General features: G+C 40.8%; 1 protein-coding gene across 1 annotated transcript in view; it reads left to right on the top strand.

Annotated features, from left to right (window-relative positions):
• Positions 1–12,741: 12,741 nt before the first annotated feature.
• Positions 12,742–13,064, top strand: part of RNF144B (ring finger protein 144B) — a 58,680-nt gene continuing 58,357 nt past the window's right edge. The window contains exon 1 of the mRNA XM_081322987.1: positions 12,742–13,037. The gene's annotated coding sequence lies outside the window, so the exon portion shown is untranslated. The remainder of the gene's footprint in view (positions 13,038–13,064) is intronic.

The raw sequence follows: 13,064 nt of genomic DNA on the forward strand, positions 1-13,064 counted from the left end.
CTCAGTCTTCCATTGGTCCTGAATCTGAAGAGGCAACAATCTCTTTTTTTTGGTATCGGAAGACACTTGAGGAACAATCCTGACCATGGCGTCTTTCTAGGACATCTGAAGCACTGGAACTTGAGGGCAGCTTTCTTTCTCTTCCTGTTGAGCCATCTACAAATGATGATTTCGGGGATGAGAATAGTCAGTGGATCATATTGTGTTAGCGACACAAATGGCATTCCTATTGGATCAGATTTGTCTTCCACGTGGAGACTCTGCTATAGACAGAGATCTAAAGTACCTAATGGGAGGGCAATGATGATCCTTAGTATGTGTTTAGGATCTGAGGACCTGATAGTTATATTCTGCTGTGATTCCATGCTAAATAATGAATTTTCTGTGAACAAATTTATCATATGTTACTTTATGTTTTCCTTTGTGAATACCTTGTGGTCATTTTCTCCCTCTTTGGGAGCTCATAAGAAAATAAGCAGAGGTAAACCAATCCTACAAATGCATTGTGATCTATTATTTTTATATCAAGCTGAGATCCCTCCCCACCCCCGTCTTTCATGTCCTAGATGATGGATGCATAAAAATAGAATGCATTCATTAATCTTATAATCTCATAGGCAGAAACGTGAGAAAGAGAATGAAGTTAAGACATATTGTTTGTAGCTTCTCTGTAATTTTGAGTGTACAGCTTGATTCCCAAGTAATTTGTTTGATGCTTTTCCATCCTCAGGAGGGATGACTCTGTCATTTGGCAGTTTGAGGCAATTGCCTCAGGCTCAGATGCTGGGAGATGGCAGCAACTGTGGAAAGAGAAAGCTGAGTGCAGCATCTGTCTTGCACACTCAGCTATTCTGTTTTCTTCAAGTTCAGTGACAGATGTTATCCCATCCCAACTGTGAAAAAAGGGTTAGTCATCAGTCCACTTATAGAGTTCATTTTCACTGGAGGCATCCCAATGTCTTCAACAGGCCCTGTTTTTCAGACACATTGGTAATCTAATAGAGAAGTCAAAGAACATGAACCGCATTGTGGACCTAATTGCAGAACAATGCTGAAAAGGAAATTATTATTACCGGTTGGCAATATGATCTATAAAAGATGTCCTCCAATGTCTGGTAAAAATGTAAAAGACAGTAGCATTTATATCTTTATATTTTTCATCAAGCTGAATGTTTACTATTGGATCAACAGCAATAAATATTGATATCCACTAAAGTACAGGTAGTCCTCTTTTAGTGGCTGCCTGCAGTTACAACAGTGGTGAAAAGATAACTTTATGATCAATCTTCACATATACTACCTTCATAGATCTGTTAAGGAAAGCTGATATAAGATCATAAGCACATTCATGTATTCACTTAGCAAGTTACTTGGCTTAACAACCGAGTTGCCAGTCCCAGTTGTGATTACTAAACAAAGACTACCTGTAAAGTTGTGAGGAAAGCTTTGGAAACATTACATCTATGCAAGGATTAACACAGACTTCTCTAAACTTGTACTTCCCAAATGTGTGAGTTGTACTCAGCCTAGAATAATTATTCCTGAAAACTCTTTCTTTCCCAAAGAATAGTTTTGGTTGATTGTTTTGGTACTGTATGTTTCGCAGTGTTATCCAAATTCCTCCAGTAACTAGCACTCTTTGAGTAGATATAATAAACACGGAGTTAACAATCACCACAATATTAACAATAATTTGGAAACATTTTTTTATAAGTAGCATTTGGAACCTCTCTGGATAAGGAGAGTACAGGAGATCAGTTACTTGTGCTCTGGAGACACTATGTCTAAAAGATGTTATGAAAGAGGATCATGTTCTACCTGAGACTGAGTTGAAAGATGTACAAATGACAGGCTACAAATATAACATGGGGAAAAAATGTTACATTGGACATACAAAATAAACTGACATACCTCATTATTAAATTAAAAGAGACATGCAAACAATAGACCAAGAGAGTCACCTAGATAATTTTCCTATATTGGATTTACAAAAGAGGCTTGCTAAGGTTTCAAGAAACTTGCATAACATTGTAAATGTTACAACGGTGTATTTTTTTCTGTTGCATTTTTTCTTTCTTCGCTTTTTAAAGCAGTTTTTAATGTATTGTTTTTCTCTTTTTAAGAATGCATGTATCTGTATTATAATTATTTTTGTTTTTATTCATTTTTCTGTTAGTATTTTAGAAGCAATAAAAAATAAGATTGTTAGTAGTAAAAGAAAGGAATACAAAGTTGGTTTATTTGATCAAGATTAAAATAGATATGTTGTTATTTCTGGTAATACTTGTTGGACTTTTGCTGACATCAGAACTGAAATTATGTTTTATGGGTTTGTTTATAGATTAGAGATGAAATATGGAAGAAACAATTTGTTGGATTTAAAGAGAAGGCCATAAGTTACTAAAATTATTTCTACTTGTAGTGAAGATGGCAAGTCCTTCATATATTTCTTTTCTTTTTCTTTACTATATTCTTATTTTCTTTTCTTTCACTATTTTTCTCTTTCTTTTTATTCTATATTTTTCAATTTGCATTAGTTTTTACTGTTGTAATTATAATCTTTAATCAAATTATCAAAAAGACTCATCTGATTAGCAGGCTAGTTTTGCAGAGACGCCTAACTTAGGGTATCAGCAGGATCAGAATGATTTTTTCCCCTATTTCTGTGATACTTTCTTTTATTTCTGCGATTCTTTTTTTTAATAAATTGGAGATCCTGCTAGTTCTAGTATGAGGAAGTTTGGCTGGATTAATCTATTGTGTTTAGGCTACAATTATTTACTGAATAAACATAATTGGGTGGGAACATTCAACTGAATCAAAACGAAACAAAACATAACATTATGTGAAGTAGTCCAGAGAGAATGAAAACAAGTTTAAATCAAAATTTTACCTATGTCAAAATGTGCGATTTGGATGACAGTCTTTTCTACTTGCCTGCTTAAAAAAATCCCTTCTCCCCCTTTTTTCCTGGAATATCACATTTGTTCTTGAGATAGGAAAAAAGAAAAGAGCTACTTCAAAGGCAATTTCACCTGTGCTCATTTTCAAATATTTGTTTTGGCATAGGTAGGAATGTGTTTAATCTTGTTCTTTTCTGGCAGGCTACTTTGTAAAACCTGTCTGAGTAGTCCTCCCCCCCACTCCCTTCTTTCAGCTAAAATTATTCAATTACATCCAGCTTTACTAATGGCATGGTAGCAAGTAGCAGTTTACAGTTTGCACTGGGGAAATCCAGTTTCAAGTCATGACGCTCACAGGGTAACTTTGGGCTAGGCACATTCAATCTGCTGATACTGGCTGTTGAAGTGGGAAAAATAAGGAGGAAGTGCTTTGAGAAATATCCTCAGTTCTTGAAAGAAAGGTGGGCTATGCATCTCCTTGTTCTTCACCAGAAACATAAACATTATCTGTAACTTTCAAGAACTGATGATTATAACAAGCAAAATCACAGCAAACTCTGTTGACAGAAGAGTGGTAGAAGAGTGATAGAAGACTCTTGCACCATCCAAAATTGCCTGTCCCTGCACTTAAGCCATGAATCATGATTTACTAATTCCTGTGGCTGTGTTTTGGTGACTGCTAAGAGTTACTGGTATCAAAAATGCACAAAGCCATTGCTTGGTGCATGTACTGTTAATTGTTGACTCCGGTTTTTGTATGTTATTTCCTAGGTAACCACAAGCTTTCTCATTTTATGCTCCTTCTGACTCGTGCTTGGTAGAAGCAATCCAGTAACCTGAGTCCTCTGGGAGATAGGGCGGCATATAAGTCCCATAATAAATAAATAAATAAACCACCACTGATTACTCAATTTCTTCGTGTTTTGGTTTCAACAATATTTACTCAGACTTTCCTAAGAGAATAATATCTGCATCCCCTTCGCTTTATTAGCACAGCAAAGTAGCCTGTTTAATTCCAAACACTTGTATAAACTGGCCCTATGATGTATTTATTCAATGAAAATAATAAATTAAAAAAACAGGAAAATATGCTCTGGCTTCAATGTGGTCAAATAGAAAAGTATAAATTCTAGAAACAGAATTCTATAAATAAATATAGACTCCAATTCAAGGTGTTAGTTATTACTTTATAGCAGGGGTCGGCAACCTGAAAAAGGAAAAGAGCCACTGGGAACCGGTTCCATCACACATAAAAAAAAGTGGGAGCCGCGTGCGTCCGTCCATGCATGCGCATGCGCAAAAAACATTTTGCGCATGTGCAAAATGGGTTTTTCTTGCACATGTGCGGACGCGCGCGGTTGCCATTTTTTTTATGTGTGATGGAACCGGTTCCCGGTTGCGCGACGCCGACGGCCCGTTTGCAGAGCTACTGCCTTCGGCAGCCTGCAAACGTGCCGCGACAGCTTTCCCAAAGAGCGGTGCCGCTGCCCGTTCACGTGGAGGTGCGCGCGCACCTCTCCAAAGGTTTGGGGAGGTGCGCGCACACCTCTCGGAATGGGCAGCGGCACCGCTTGTTGGGAAAGCTGCAGCGGCCCGTTTGCAGAGCTGCCGCTTTCGGCAGCCTGCAAACGTGCCGCAGCAGCTTTCTCAAAGAGCGGCGCCGCTGCCCGTTCGCGCGGAGGTGCGCGCGCACCTCTCCAAAGGTTTGGGGAGGTGCGCGCGCACCTCCACTTGTTCGGAGAGGTGCGCGCGCACCTCTCGGAATGGGCAGCGGCGCCGCTTGTTGGGAAAGCTGCCGCGGCCTGTTTACAGGGCTGCCGCTTTTGGCAGCCTGCAAACGTGCCGCGGCAGCTTTCCCAAAGAGCGGTGCCGCTGCCTGTTTGTGCGGAGCTGCGCGCGCACCTCTTCAAAGGTTTGGGGAGGTGCGCGCGCACCTCCGCCCATTCGGAGAGGTGCGCGCGCACCTCTCCAAACGGGCGGTGCCAGTCTCCATTTGGAGAGGTGCGCGCGCACCACTGCCCGTTCGATGAGGTGCGCACGCACCGGGCGGCTGGGAGCTGCAGGAGCCGCGGGTTGCCGACCTGTGCTTTATAGCATGGGTCCAAATTACCAGAAGAACCGTCTCATCCCAATGGGATTTGACATCCCACTTGCACTGGCAGAAGGAGCATGCTGTGGACCCCATTGGCCAAGCAATTTCAGCCAACAGTGTCCAAGAAAAGCCTTTCCTGCCATGGCACCTGCCCTCTGGAACATCATACCCCCATCCTTCCTGAGTCTGCCAGTTGGCTTGTGGCCCAGGTAAAAAGGTAAAGGTAAAGGTTCCCCCGCACATGCGTGCTAGTCGTTTCCAACTCTAGGGGCTGGTGCTCAACTCCGTTTCAAAGCCAAAGAGCCAGCGTTTGTCCAAGGATGTCTCTGTGGTCATGTGGCCGGCATGACTAGACGCCAAAGGCGCATGGAATGCTGTTACCTTCCCACCGTAGTGGTCCCTATTTTTTTACTTGCATTTTTATGTGCTTTCAAACTGCTAGGTTGGCAGAAGCTGGGACGAGTAACAGGCGCTCACTCTGTAACGCGGCACTCGGGATTCGACCCGCCAAACTGCCGACCTTCTGATCGACAAGCTCAGCGTCCTAACCCACTGAGCCACCGCGTCCCTTGTGGCCCAGGTATGGGAGTGTTATCCTGGTAGTGGTTACTGGATTAACTAGAAAATCTCACCTCTGCTCTATTATGTAACCCTCCTTCCAGCTATCTTGGCTATTTCTTGTTCATTTTGATATTTTGGTTTATCGCTTTACTGTTTTAATTTTTATAAGAGAGTGCGATATCTCAGCAGTTAAAGATCCTGAGCTTATCTGCTGAAAAGCTGACGGCCTGATTTTGAGACCTGAGTGCTGCACAATGGGGCGAGCTTCCGTTATCTGCCCCAGCTCCTCCCCACCTACCAGTCTGAAAGCAGGCAAATGCTAGTAGATAAATAGGTACCACTTCTGTGGGAAGGTAACAGTGTTTCTTGCACCTCAGCATAGAGTCATGACCACAGAAATGTCTTTGGACAATGCTGGCTCCCTCAGCTAAGAAATGGAGATGAGCACCATCCTCTAAACTCAGCACGACTGGAAGGGGGAACTCTTTACATTTACCTTTTTAATTTTTATATTATAGTTTTATCAGATTGTAAGTTGCCCAGAGTTGTGCAACAGTGAGATGGGAGGTGAATAAATTTAACAAGTAAATGAATAAATAAGAGCTGTGTGGGTTGAAAGGATTAAAAGTTTTTCTCAGTGTCTTTCTCTCACATAGACCATGATGTTCAGGTTGTAGAACTGTGGACTGTAACATTGCATCATTAGGAATGGGTACATTCTGCAATTGAACAACCTGCTTCCGTGTAGGGATATGCAGGTACTAACCCTTCAAAACATGGCAATCCACATGCATTCTGCAGATGAAGGATTGTGTTCTCATAGGGGATGAGCTATTAAAGTTGCTGCCTCTGTCCTCATTATGATAAGCCACTAAACTTGGCTTGTTGGCTAAGGTATAACTTGATGGATCACTCTAAGCCATAAAACAGTACTTACAAACATTCACATAATACATTAAAGTCAAATCATCCAAAAGTGAGTCTAGGACAACTTGCCCCAGCCAACTTACCATGGGACAACTTGCCACGGGACAATTCAATGCAGGATAGCTGAAGAGAGGGACAATTGAATTGCAGTGACCTTGTCTTGATTTAGGTTTGAACCTTCTCAAGTTAGAAGTCCTTGAGGCTGGGGTGAGCTGCAATTCTACTTGTCTCTGCCTTGAGTTATCCCACATTGAATTGTACCACGGCGAGTTGTCCTGTGGTGAGTTGTCCATGGCAAGTCAGCTGGGGTGAATTGGCTGGGGCGAATTGTCCCATTCCATCCAAAAGTTATACTTAGTTTGGAGACCCCTGGAATAGACTCAATGGACATTTCCACCTCTATGATTTGATGAACCCACAACATATACATACTCATTTTAAAACATATTGAACATTCAGTATACAGGGTTGTTGTTTTTTTAAAGACCTTTATTCTACTACTGGATACTATAGCACCAAATGCAGCTCTTTCTAATTCAGGGCAGGGACAAAGGCTAATAAAATTAATGCCTTTGGAATATGGAATTTCACAACCGCTTTCTGACTACTTCATTCCTAAATTGTTATCCTAAATTGTATAGTAGATACAAAATTGGAGTGGTTGGTAGAATTCTATTTTCACTAGCACTAAAATAATGCGGGTCTTTCCTTTGGTTTTGTGATGCCACCACTTTACTTTGATTCAAGTTGCGTTCTTTGTCAATTCTCTGCTCACTTTTGAAACAATTACATCATTGGAGTAAATATCAGTCATCATCTGGCCTAGACAGCACCGATAGATTACAGTGAAAAAAAAACCATGGCACTGTACTGAAAAAAGTGGAAATCGTTGCTTAGAAAAACAGGCGATAAATCTTCATTCACAGAATCCTAAGCTTCACGTTTTCCACATCAATAGCAATCTACCTGATAAAGGGACCTTCACCTGCTTCTCTGATCAATGACAGGGATCTCATTCTGAGTAGCCCTGGAGCTTTAGAAGAAGCAATATGCTTGCACTGTCATTACAATAAAAAGCACTGTAATATTTGCACAAATTTAAGTCAAGTCCAAACACTACACTTAGAATCTCTCTACTAATTGTTTCTACAATTTCATTTTATCTGTAAAAGAGATCAGGGCTTTTTAAATCAAGGGTTGGTGTCAGATAGAATGAATCAGTGGAGGACCTTCCACAATTATTAGTCTAATTTTGTTGCATCATATTTTCTTTACAGTTTAAATTTGTGCTGCTCTGGTCTTTGACTGTAATAAACACACTGGCTGGGGAATTCTGGAAGTGGAAGTCCACAAGTCTTAAAGTTGCCATGTTTGGAGTTCCCTAGTCTATTCTATTGCTTGGGGCAAGAATCTAAATTAAAAACTGCCATGACAGATAATTATATAGCCTCTGCTTAAGCATATCCAGGGTAAGGAAGCCTATCCCATTCTGGATAATTGCCCTATAGCAGGGGTGTCAAACTGCCAGCCCGCGGGCTGGTTTCATCATACTGAAGCCGCTCCCACCCCTTTGCCGGCAATGTAAAAAGAGTTGCGATACGTCGCGACATGTAACGTGACGTGGCGAGTTTGACACCCGTGTCCTATAGGAATCTGCCTTCCTATAATTGAAATGCATTATTCCATGTCCTGCACTCTGGAAATGAGAGAATTCCTATTGAAAAAAAGCAAGTGTTGATCATTCTGTGGGATCTCATTTAGTTGTTTGAATAATGAGAAATATACTCCATTATTCTCTTCTCAAAGCTAAACATCCCCATTTGTTCAATTTCCTTTTAATTCCCTAATCACCCTATTGGCTTTCTCTGAACCTATTCCAGTTTATCTGGATCCTTCTCAAAACATGCCCAGTATTCTCAAAGTCAATTCTAACCATTTCAGAATAAAACTGGCCTTGTAGCTTCTTTTGATTTATATCGTCTTACCACTTTGCCACCAAAAACAGAAAGCAATGAAACAAATCAAATCAAAATGATGTCTCTCAGTTCTTCAAAGCCATTCAAAAGGCAGTCAAAGCCATAAGGACCTAAAGAGCATGGATTTAAAGAGTAATCAAGAAGCTACACCTCCCAGCTCCCATAAGGTAATACTATCTTAAAGATGGCACCCAGTCCTTCTCAATCCTGTCCGGTAGTTTTAGACAGAGTTAATCAGATATAGGCACTTCCACATGGGTACTGTGGCCAGCAGCAACTCAGAAAACCACTGACAATTGGTGCTCAATGCATAGTAATAGAGTTAAATAGTCATAACAAGATGCATCTGTAACCATTTGAGTCATTGCATTCAGGACCAGCTGAGATTTCCAAATAGTGTTCAAGGGTAGTCCATGTAAATTGCTTTGTAGGAGTCTAGGTGCAAGGTGACCAAGGCATGAGTCACCATGAGTAAGACTCCTGGGAAGGGGGGCAAGATTTCTGTTAGTCCCACAAAGTAGTCCAAAAAAGAAGCACAACCATGAATACTATCTTTGTTGTATGTTACATTAACCGAATCTTGCAAGACTGAATTTCTTCCCACTTTTGCTTATACTCTGTGGAAATAGAGTAAAAACACACACTCTTCAGTGGGCTGAGACATCTTTTACATTCTGGTTGTCCCATCTGTAGCTCTCTCTTCTGTCTCATAAGGTCATTCCCACATCATTCCCTCATCTCCCACCTAGCCATGGCTGCCACCTGCTCTTTGAACAAGAGACGGGATTGAATTTGGGGCAGTGCAAATCCCAAACCAAAATAAGGCTCGATCTCTCCCTCCTACCAACAACTGGAACAGGTCCTGGAGAAAGGAGAGCAATCTTAACATGGTGCTTCCCACTCCCAACTCCTTATGTAGAACTAGAAGAATGCCATGAGTGATGGTATATCATGCTGTTGAGAAATTAAGGAGGGCCAGAATGGATGCACAGCTGACCCTGCTGTAGGATGTCACTAAGTGTGATTAACGCCAGTTCAGTACTGTGATTAGGACTCAAACGCAGCTGGACGGGATCCAAAGAATCATCTTCTTCTAGGGCCCTCTTAGCCTGCAGCCTGATTACCTTCTCAACAACCTTTTCCAGAAAGGGAAGCTTGATTAGAAATTATTCAACTCATTGTTGGATCCAACAGTGGCTTGTTGAGGAAGAGACAAACTCTGCTGGAACCATCTCACTTAAAGATGAATTCAACATTGCTTGTCCGCAATGACTCTTCATCTTCCAATGTGCCTTAATCTTCCAAAAGGAACTTGAATCTAATAGTGGCTCTTTTCAGAGTCCCAGAGCGGGGTGGGGGTGGGGTGGGGTGATCCATTTGCCTAGGATTGATTGGCTAAAAATCCTACCTAGGCAAGCTATATCTAGGATCATTTTGAGTCCTCAGATTCAGAAGTTAAAGAGACTCCAAATTTTAGCACACATCACAGAAATCAGTTGAAGAGAGGACAACTGAGGAGATGCAGGGGCAAGCAGAGTCACCTGATCCAGAACCTGAGCTATGCAAGACCCCAAACACATCACCAATTGCAAATGAAGAAGGAGTCATTTACTGTAGTTCATGGTTGTCCCAAGGTGCTTTTTCCAAACTGGAAAAACCGGACTTTCCTGGCTTTTTTCTTTGAAAATGTTTTGCTTCTCTTCCAAGAAGCTTCTTCAGTTCTGAGGAACTGAACTGAATTGAAGAAGCTTCTTGGATGAGAAGTGAAACATTTTCAAAGAAAAAGCCAAGACAGTCCAGTTGCATTTTGGAAAAAAGCACTTTGAGGACAAAGGGAGAAAGAACAAGGAAATGAAGCCATCCACCACCTGACGGAAGTGTGATTCAGCTTGTTACAAGGGCTATATAAAGAAAACTGTCTTGATTGGTTCTTTATGGCAATAAACATTCAATTCCCTGACTCCTTGTAACTCTGTTAGTATATGTTTTGGATTTCTTAGCTTACCCTACTGAACCCTGGACTAGAATCTGGATATTCTTGGATCGTTTCTGAAATAGCGTTTTGTCTCTCTGGACTATCTGAAAAGTAAGATTTTGTATTTGAATTGTCCAAGCAAAGAATATGCAGTTTTTAATATTTTTATGTTATTACAGTTAAAGTTGTAAGACTATAATAAACAGAGAATATATCAGAAAATGATACACCATTTCTGTGGTCAACCTGAACTCATGAAAAGGAAAAAGCAATCCTGCTTCCTTCTTCCCATGCATTCAACTGACTCTACAAAGAAGCTACAGAGTTGTCATTGTACCTAGTTAAAGTTCTCTCTCTACTTGGAAAATCTGATTTTTCATGATTTCCTGTCAGATAGAAAAATATAAATACATTCTTTGCTAATTTTACACCAATCTTAGTTGTAAAACAAAAGAGAAAAAACACTCACCTACAAGTTCAGTGTAAAAGGTCTTACACATTTTGCTAGGTGCTGTTATAACTCTATAGAAGTAGCTCAGATCTAGCGAACATGGTATGGGAAGCATTTAACATTTTGTTTTGTTGTAACCTGTGATTAAATAACAATTACTCTACAATACTACTACATGTGTATTCAGGAAGAAGGTCCAATAAACACAGTAGCCTATTATTAAGAAACAATAATAGAATTCGGCTGCATAAAATTAAAAAGTTGGGCTGTTTATATATACCAATAATATATTATATAACATTTTGCAGATTTGCATGGTCCGTATTTATATAAATAGATGCGTTGGAGTTTGCATGCCAAAAATGATACTATCTATTGAAGTCTGATGTGTAGTAATTCTAGGTGGTCGTGTTACACTGCAATGAAGATCTGAAAGACACTCAGTGTTGGTAAATGGATAGTTTTCCCAGTAAGGAACATCAGACTCATAACTAGAAAAAGAATATCTCAGATTTTTTAATGACTTATTGCAGAAATCCAGTTATAAGTGACTTAGAACACGCACTCCATCTTAGTGCAGTCATCTATGCTCCAATTTCTCTTTTAGCATATGCTTTGTTTTTTTTTCCTGCTCTGAAACTAATTTAACAACAATCACTGGTAAACTGCTGGAAAAGTTTAAGGTAGCTTTTGACACTTCTTCAGACTTCCAAGGCAGGACAAATTTCATGCTGATTCAAAGAGGAGTGGAGAGATAGCATGTCTGTCTGTCTGCCTGCCTGCCTGTCTGTATATCTGTCATCATATTTCTATCCTTTAATTTGTAGAACTCAAGGAGACATAATATAATATGTCTGGGCCCTATTTTCCCCACAAAAACAGCTCTATGAGGTGAGTTGGCCTGAGAGAGGGTGCCTTGTCCAAAATCATCCAGCCAGATTTCATGCCTAAGGGAGAACTCAAACTCAGAGTCTCCCAGTTTCTAGTTCAGCATCTTAACCACCTTACCAATCTAATGTTGCTTTTGTGTATTACTGTTAAGTTGTGGGCTCTTGGGTGCAGGAATGATGACACGAGGCTGAGTACAGGATAACTCATACTTTTATTCTTGCTGGAACTGTACTGAAAGTTAGGCTGCAACCAGCCACAATATATAGTCTAGCTAGCCCCTAGGCGGCAGCCAATGGGTTTGAACCCACTCTTGCCGCCTGGGGCTAGCCAATTGCAGAACCAGAGACGGCCAGTCTGGGTTGCTGGAGAGCCGTTGGCTGCTCCAGCAATGCACATGGTGTATTACCACAAGCCCAGTACATAACAATTACATTCAGTGAAGTTTCTCTACAGTGCCTAAACTTTGAGGTGCTGTGAGAGACAACAGAAGACTGAATTCTGAACAGCATAACACACACATACATTGGCTGTCCCATTAATAAATATGTATAACGTAAAGAAATTCAGCGGATGCAGCCCTTATGGTACCCTTTGTTGTGTTTCTGCTTCTCTCACAACAGTTAAAGACCAAGAAGTCTGGAGGAAATAAAAAGCAGCAGCTCTAATCAAAAGCTTATGATGCTTTTGTCTTTGTGTGTGTGTATGTGTGTGCTCTGAAATCAATTGTGATCCAGCTCTTTAATTACAGCCCGAACAGAATGTTTTTATAGCTTTCCTGGACTACCCAGTTAGAATTCAGGAAGAGTTTGTTCTTAATTAAATAATTTTTTTTTAAAAAAGCAAGTTAGGCATCAGCCAGCCTCTGGGAGGGTTAAAAATAATCACCTGCAGTTGAAATGGGACTTGGGAACTAGGAAGTGCTGTGGCTCGCGCTTCCTGTATAAATAAGTACAGCTTTCACACAGCTCTTGCATATGTGTGGTGACATGTGCTTTAAGAGATAATGATAACATGCTTCTAATAGCAGGGAGGAGATTATTTCTCGTAGTGACGGGAGGGAGGGAGATGAGTCCACTTGCAAGCCTATAACGTGTAAAGCTTTCCCATGCAGCAAGGAAGAAAGACGGAAAGGGGGAAATTGTTTTTATGTTCCAGGCTCTGAGCTCTTGCTGGCTGTGACATGTCTTGGAACTACTGAAATGTGAGTGAAGCTGTTGAAAAGTCCAGCAATGAAGAGGGAATTCTCCTCTCCGTTTGTCAGGTATGTCAGAAAGATCTGCATTTCTTT

This window comes from Vipera berus, assembly GCF_964194415.1.
Source record: "Vipera berus genome assembly, chromosome: 3".
Classification (NCBI taxonomy): Eukaryota; Metazoa; Chordata; class Lepidosauria; order Squamata; family Viperidae; genus Vipera; species Vipera berus.